The sequence below is a fragment of the Miniopterus natalensis genome, chromosome 1 (genome assembly GCF_054644295.1).
Source record: "Miniopterus natalensis isolate mMinNat1 chromosome 1, mMinNat1.hap1, whole genome shotgun sequence".
NCBI lineage: Eukaryota > Metazoa > Chordata > Mammalia > Chiroptera > Miniopteridae > Miniopterus > Miniopterus natalensis.
This window is the reverse complement of record NC_142081.1, coordinates 618254-625410: the sequence shown is the minus strand read 5'-3', so window position 1 is coordinate 625410 and position 7157 is coordinate 618254. Positions and strand designations below refer to the sequence as shown.

The window sequence follows — 7157 nt, the reverse complement described above, 5'->3', positions numbered from 1 at the left end:
TGGCGAATTCTCAGGGACAGACTGTTACTGGACATATGGGTTTACAACCAGTTCCAGTGAAGACCCAGAAGGAAGCCCAGGGCAGGATGGAGACAGCTTATACCATCCCAGGAAATCCCTGAGTAATTGTGAACAGGAGCTGTTTAGAAATAGAGACGTTACCGATGCCGCGGGCAGGGATCCAGAGATATAAGAATCCTGTCATTGCAAACTGATGGGAAGGGCATCCCCTGTTACCTACAGGCACATCCCCACAGTGTCTCTGCCCACAAGGTGACAAGTTCAGAGGTCCAAGGGATTAGCACTTGGTCACACTGAGGTCATTACCCACATTGTGTCTCCATGGGTCACTCTGCTGCATAATTGATTGGGGTCCCACTTATGAATCTCTGAACCCTTAGAGGGAAGAGGTTACAGCCCACCCTGGAGGAGCCCTGGTGACGGTGTGTCTGTAAGAGAGGCTTTCATTTCATTGACCAGGCATCTGCTTCAGCATATCATCATCATCACCATCATCACCATCATCACCATCATCACCATCATCACCATCATCACCATCATCACCATCATCACCATCATCACCATCATCACCATCATTATCACCATCATCAGCATCATCACCATCATAACCATCATCATCACCATCATCACCATCACCATCATCATCACCAACATCACCAGCATCATCATTTCCATCATCACCATCATCACCATCATCATCATCATCATCATCACCATCACCATTATCATCACCATCATCACCATCATCACCATCATCACCATCCTCATCATTTGCTTATTTATTAACATTTTTCTCATTTTCTGTGGACCGTCTTTTGTACACACATGAGCCATTATCTCTCTTCCTGCTCATTTTTTGTAATTGTTTGGAGAAATTTGTAGCCAGACTCTATTTTCCTTCTCCTGTGAGTGCTGACAACTGATGGCTCATTCCTGCCTCTTCTCCCTTTGTCCCACTCTGGAATCTGATAGGAAAGGTGGGGTCTCCTCTGTAGATGTCCTGGGGAGATTGAAACCACACCAGACCCTGGGATTAGATTTCCTCCCTCCCCACCACCTCGCCAAGATCAAAGCCCTGAGCCAGTCTCCCCTCCTGGCTCCACGAGAGCCCCTCTGACTTGCTGAAGGGCGTTTCCTCTGCTTCCCAGAGATTTCAACTCTGTACGTGATAAACATCCCAATCCCTTGGTTGTGTGTTTGTCCTAAACCGGGACATTTGCACCATGTCATCCTGCGTCCCTCTCCCTTTGCCTGGTGTCACCTACTCTTGGTGCTGTGAGCATGATGACAGGTCAATTAGTGTTACCACTGGGGTGTTTCTTCTCTAGCTTTCTGTTCACACCCCTCAGGTGCCCGCTGTCCTTTACCCATGTGTCCTGCTGCTGGATAGTTGGGACCCTGAATTGTGTGGGGCTGAGCTGCACTGTGGAGTCAGCAGAGCCTCCTGTTAAATTTAGGTGACGGTGGTCAGAAGATTTCATGATTAATTGTGATTTGGGGAAAGAGTGCGTGCAAAAGACATTCTGCTTGTTGTCCATGTGAGAACGTTATCAGTTTACAACAGACATTTCTAAATGACAAACCTCAGAGGAAAGCGCAGAATCAGGAATCCAGAGAGGTTCCCTGAGGGAAACTGTGACCTGAAGAGGAAACCAGTCAGGAAACAGCCAAAACCGCTCACTGCACCTGCTCCTGGGAAGGTCCTATTATTAAGACCCGTGAGGACCCTGGTGGCCTCGGTCCCTCCTGCAGGGAGGTTTGTGTTTGGGCTCACATTGACCTCCTCTCACAGTGTCTGCTGCACAGTAATACACGGTCGAGTCCTCAGATTTCAGGCTATTCATCTGCAGATACACCGTGTTCTTGGCGTTGTCTCTGGAGATGGTGAATTGGCTCTTCACAGAGCCTGCATAGTATGTGCTACTTCCACTACTACTAATAGCTGAGACCCACTCCAGCCCCTTCCCTGGAGCCTGGCGGACCCAGCTCATGCCATTACTACTGAAGGTGAATCCAGAGGCTGCACAGGAGAGTCTCAGGGACCCCCCAGGCTTCACCATGGCTCCCCCAGACTCCACCAGCTGCACCTCACCCTGGACACCTGCAAACACAAAGACGTCCTGGTCAGGAAACTCTCACACGTCCACTGTTTCTCTCACTCATGTCCACTCACACATTCAGTGTCTCTTGTCCTCCATAAATTACCTCTTAAAATAGCAACAAGGAAAACCCAGTTGAGCCCAAGCCCCATGGTGAGTGGTCTGTGTTCTGTCTTGATCAGGGAGTGAGAACAGCTGGGGATCCCGGGGCTGGGCTCCTGTCCCTGAGCTGCAGGGTTGGGGCTGTGCTGGTTTTTATGACCAGAGGGGGCCCAATTTGCATGTCACCCTACTATATAGGGAGCTCTGGGGTGAGCCTGCACAGATTCAGTGCCTCAGTGCAGGTGAGAGGGTTCTAGGGTATTTGTTTGCCATGGAGGTTTTCACTCACTAAACACAGAATTATAGGGATATTTGTGGTTTGTTGATGACACCACATCTGGTAACAGTGACCCAGCATTAAGGCTCTGATCCTCCCACTGGCTCCCATTGCTCCCCTGAAACAACTCCTGGACAGAGCTGCACCTGCCCCGTGAGGCTGCAGAACCCCTTGTATGTAATGAGAGCCTCAATGATACCCTGTATTCCTGTGTTACCCACACTTCAGGGTTGTATCCATCTGCGGCCTCAGAGTCCTCACTGCCATGGAGAAGCTTGTGTATCACCTGTGAGGTGTTCCTAGGTCAGCTAAGGTGAGTCAGGTTCACTGAGATCTGGGAGGTACAACTGAAGTTTCTAGGGTGATCATATACTAAGTGCAGGGGTTTCTAGCCAAACCAACCTCACAGGGTTCTTGCTAATATTGGGCTGTGCAAAGCTGGACCTTAATGTGCAGAGGTTGCAGCCTAGTTGGGAAGAGATTCCGAGGGGCCTGACGGAAGCTTGGTCAATGAGGGGCCTTTTCCATCACTTTCAATATTTCCTGTCTGTCTCTTCTGACCTGAAGTGTTTCTCTTGAGAAATGTGCTGACAGTCCAGTGGGAGCTGCCTTGTTCGTAAGTAACTGCTTTTCTCTTCTCTCTTTTAAAATCCTCTCTGTGTTCTTAACCTTTTCCACTGTAATTGTGTGGTGTCCTGGTGTGATCCTATTTGGGTTCGTCTTCTTTGATATTCTGTGTGCCTCCTGGATTTATGTGTCTTTCCCCTTCAGCTAGTTAAGAAAGTTCTTGTCATTATTTCATGAAATCTGTTCTCGATCACTTGGCCTCTGTGTTCTCCTGCTGGAATGCCTATGATGTGGATGTTGTTTTATTTAATGTTTCCCAAAGTTCCCTTCCACTACCTTATTCTTTTAAAATGTTTATGTTTTTTGCTTGTGAGATTGTACGTTTTTTCTACCTTTTCATTCAAATACCTGATACAGTCCTCTGCTGCATCCAACCTACTTTTTATTCCTTCCAGTGTTTTCTTTTTTATAAATCCTTATAGGAAGTTATTTTCTCCATTGCTTTTCAGAAACAGTGGAAGTGAGAGAGGGAGAGAGAAAGATGGAATCATCCAGTTTGAAAGAGACAGCAATTAGTTGTCTCCCACAGACAACCTGGACCTGGGATCCAGACTGCAACTCAGGTAGAAGCCCTTGACGGGGAATTCAACCCGAGACCCTTCAGTCCATGGGCAGAGGGAAGCCCTACAGCATTTCACAGCTGGGTGCTATGCGGGTGCCTAGTCTCAGCTCTGGTGCACTGGGCTGTGGCACATTTTTGGGTCACAGTTCCAGACCTCTCAGGGGGAACCTCTGTCCTAATATATCCCTTGGAAAACCCAGCCTGTCTCCCATGGGAGCAGGGCCAGCCCCTTTCACCTGTTAGAACTTTCTTCCAGTCCTGAGGTGGCTCTTGCTCCCAGTCCTTGGTTGAAAGTCTCCTCTTCAGAGAGTCTGTAGTTGGTAATTCAGGGTGTTTGATCCCCATTCTGTGGTCATTTCCACTTGGTTCGGGGAGCAGCTGAGAGAAAGGTGCACCTACTCCTCCATCACCTTGACCTCGCCCTCTGCTTTTTAGTTCCTACAAACAGGATATGTCGCCTGTGTTTCATGTGAGAACTTTGCTGCTAATATAGTAAAACTGTTAAAATGCAGAGCCATCAGTGGTAGTCAGAGAGTCACAGGTCTAGAGACTCTTGTAGAGACTGTTCTGAGGAGAGGAAGCTATGAGCCCTCAGAAGAATCAGCCTTAAACATCACCTGCAGATGCTGCTGAAGCTGAAACATAGAGTGGTGGTTCCAGTGCGCCCTTGATGTCCTGAGCTCCTCCTGCAACCCATCCCTACCAGAGTGGAGGCTGCTAGAAAAGTACCCATAAATCTGGACGTGACTTTGGAACTGGGTGAGGGGAGGATGATGGACTTGTTTTGAATCACACAAGAGAAATATGCCTGGTTCTCATGGAAAACGTGTTACTGGACCTATAGGTTTAGCACCTCTTCCAGTGAAGACCCCGAAGGAAGCACAGGGCAGGATGGAGACAACTTATTTCATCCTAGGAAATCCCTGAAAAATTATGAACAGGAGCTGCTTAGAAATAAAAACGTTAATGATGCTGCAGGATGGGACCTAGTGACATAAGGAATGGTCATTGCTAACTGGTGGGAATGAGATTTCCTGTTATCTACACTCACATCCTCACAGTGTCTCTGTCTACAAGGTGACAACTCCACAGGTCTAAGGGAATAGCACTTGGGTATCGTTGGGGTCATTACTCGCATGGTCTCTTTATGGGTCACCCAGGAGCATAATTCATCAGGGTCCCACTTATGAATCTCTCAACTCAAAGAGGGAAGAAAGGACACCCCTCCCAGGAGGACAGAAGGTCATTTTGTTTCTGTAGGACAGGTCATAATATTACTGGACCAGAGCCCGTGTCTCCGTCCAACACGGTCCTCATCATCATCACCGTCATAATCACCATCATCATCACCATCATCACCATCAACATCACCATCACCATCATCACCATCATCATCATCATCATCATCATTTACTTATTTATTAGCATTTTTCTCATTTTGTGTACGCTTTGTTTTGTACACACATATTGAGCCATTATATTAATTTCTGCTTCTTTCTTCTAATTGTTCAGTGAAACGTGGAGCCAGACTCTCTCCACTGTCCTGTAATTCCTGACATCTGTTGGCTCATTCCTGCCTCTTCCCCGTTTGCACCACTCAGGAATCTGATAAGAAAAGTGGGGTCTCCTCTGTAGAAGTCCTGGGGTGATTGAAACCAAACCAGCCCCTGGGAGCAGAATTCCTCCCTCCCCACCACCTCGCCAAGATCAAAGCCCTAAGCCAGTCCCCTCTCTTGGCTCCATGAGAGCCTGTCTGACTTGCTGAAGAGCCTTCCCTGTGCTTCCCAGAGTTTTCAACTCTGTACGTGATAAACATCCTGTGCCTTAGTTGTGGGTTTCGCCTCAGCCTGGATATTTGCACCGTGTCGTCCGGGGTCCTTCTCCCTCTGTCTGGTGTCACATACACTTGGTGCTGTGAGCATGACGACAGGTCAATGACTGTCACCACCTGGGTCTTTCTTCTCTAGCTTTCTGTTCACACCCCTCAGGTGCCCGCTGTCCTGAACCTACATGTTCTGCTGCTGGATAGTTGGGACCCTGAGCTGTGTGGGACTGAGCTGCTCTGTGGAGTCAGCAGAGTCTCCTGTTAGGTTTAGGTGACGGTGGTCAGAAGATTTGATGATTAATTGTCATTGTTACACAACAGTGACTGAAAAAGTCTCTCTGCCTGTTGTCCATGTGAGAAAGTTCTCCTGTTTCAACAGACTTTTCTGACAGACGTCAGAGGAAAGCGCAGAATCAGGAATCCACAGAGGTTCCTGAGGAAACTGTGGCCTGAAGAGGAAACCACCCAGGAAACAGCCCAAACCACCCCCTGCACCTGCTCCCGGGAGGGCCCTTGTGTTCAGGGCCCCTGGCACCTTGGTGGCCGCAGCCCCTCCTGCAGGGAGGTTTGTGTCTGGCTCACACTGACCTCCCCTCACTGTGTGTCTTTCGCACAGAAATACACAGCCGTGTCCTCGGTGCTCAGTCGGCTCAGCTTCATGAAGGCTGTGCTGGTGGATGTGTCTCTGGTCATGGAGACTCTGCTCTGGAACTTCTGGGCGTAGCCTGTATTGCCATTGTTAGGGTAAATCCACCCCATCCACTCCAGCCCCTGTCCTGGGGCCTGTCGCACCCAGTGCATAACGTAGCTGGTGAAGGTGTACCCAGAAGCCTTGCAGGAGACCTTCACTGAGGCCCCAGGCTTCCTCACCTCAGCCCCAGGCTGTACCAGCTGCACCTGGGAGTGGACACCTGCGGGGAGGACACAGGAGTGAGAGGAAATCCCCCTTGACTGTCCCTGGTCCCCCTTCCACCTAGGGCCTGGGGGCCCTTACCTGTGGCCACGGCCACCAGGAGCAGGGTTGTCCAGGTCCAGTCCATGGTGCGGGGCTGTGCTGGGCTCTGCTGGAGGGGAGGGTGAGCTGTGGGGATGTGCTCAGGGCACAGACTCGTCCACATAAACCCAGTCTCCCTCCTCTCATTTGCATATTCATGAGGCAGAGCATGTCATAGCTGAGGGCTGGATCCCACCTGAGAGAAGATGGAGACTCGGTGACCATGGCCCGTGGGAGCCTGAGGGCCCAGGTCCTACTCCTTGTTGGAGGGTCCGTGTCCCTGCCAGGTCCCTGAGCTCTGGGCAGACACAGCGCCTCCCGCTGAGCAACAACCCTCAGAACCTGCTCCTGTTTGTGAGCCCACCTTGGGTGACACGGGGACCACCTGGGCCAGCTGTGGGCATTGCCACCCGAATGTCTTATTCCTGGAACCGTGTTTCCAAAATGCTGCCCTGAGTGAGTCACTAAGCCCCTCCCTGTGCCAGTCCCTACAATTCGGATGAGCAGAAGCCACAGGTCCACGAGCTTTGTGGGTGGTTCTTAGGGCTCATCAGTGGACAGACCTGCTCCTGGGAAACACGGTATTTACGGGCAAATCATCAGTCCCTGCCCATCTGTCAGGCTCTATTGATATTTCCCAGGAAGACCAG

At 50.1% G+C, this 7157-nt stretch overlaps 1 pseudogene; it reads right to left on the bottom strand.

The window, feature by feature from the left end:
* Nucleotides 1–6107: 6107 nt before the first annotated feature.
* On the bottom strand, nt 6108–6553 carry LOC148093965 (immunoglobulin heavy variable 1-3 pseudogene; annotated as a pseudogene).
* Nucleotides 6554–7157: the final 604 nt, after the last annotated feature.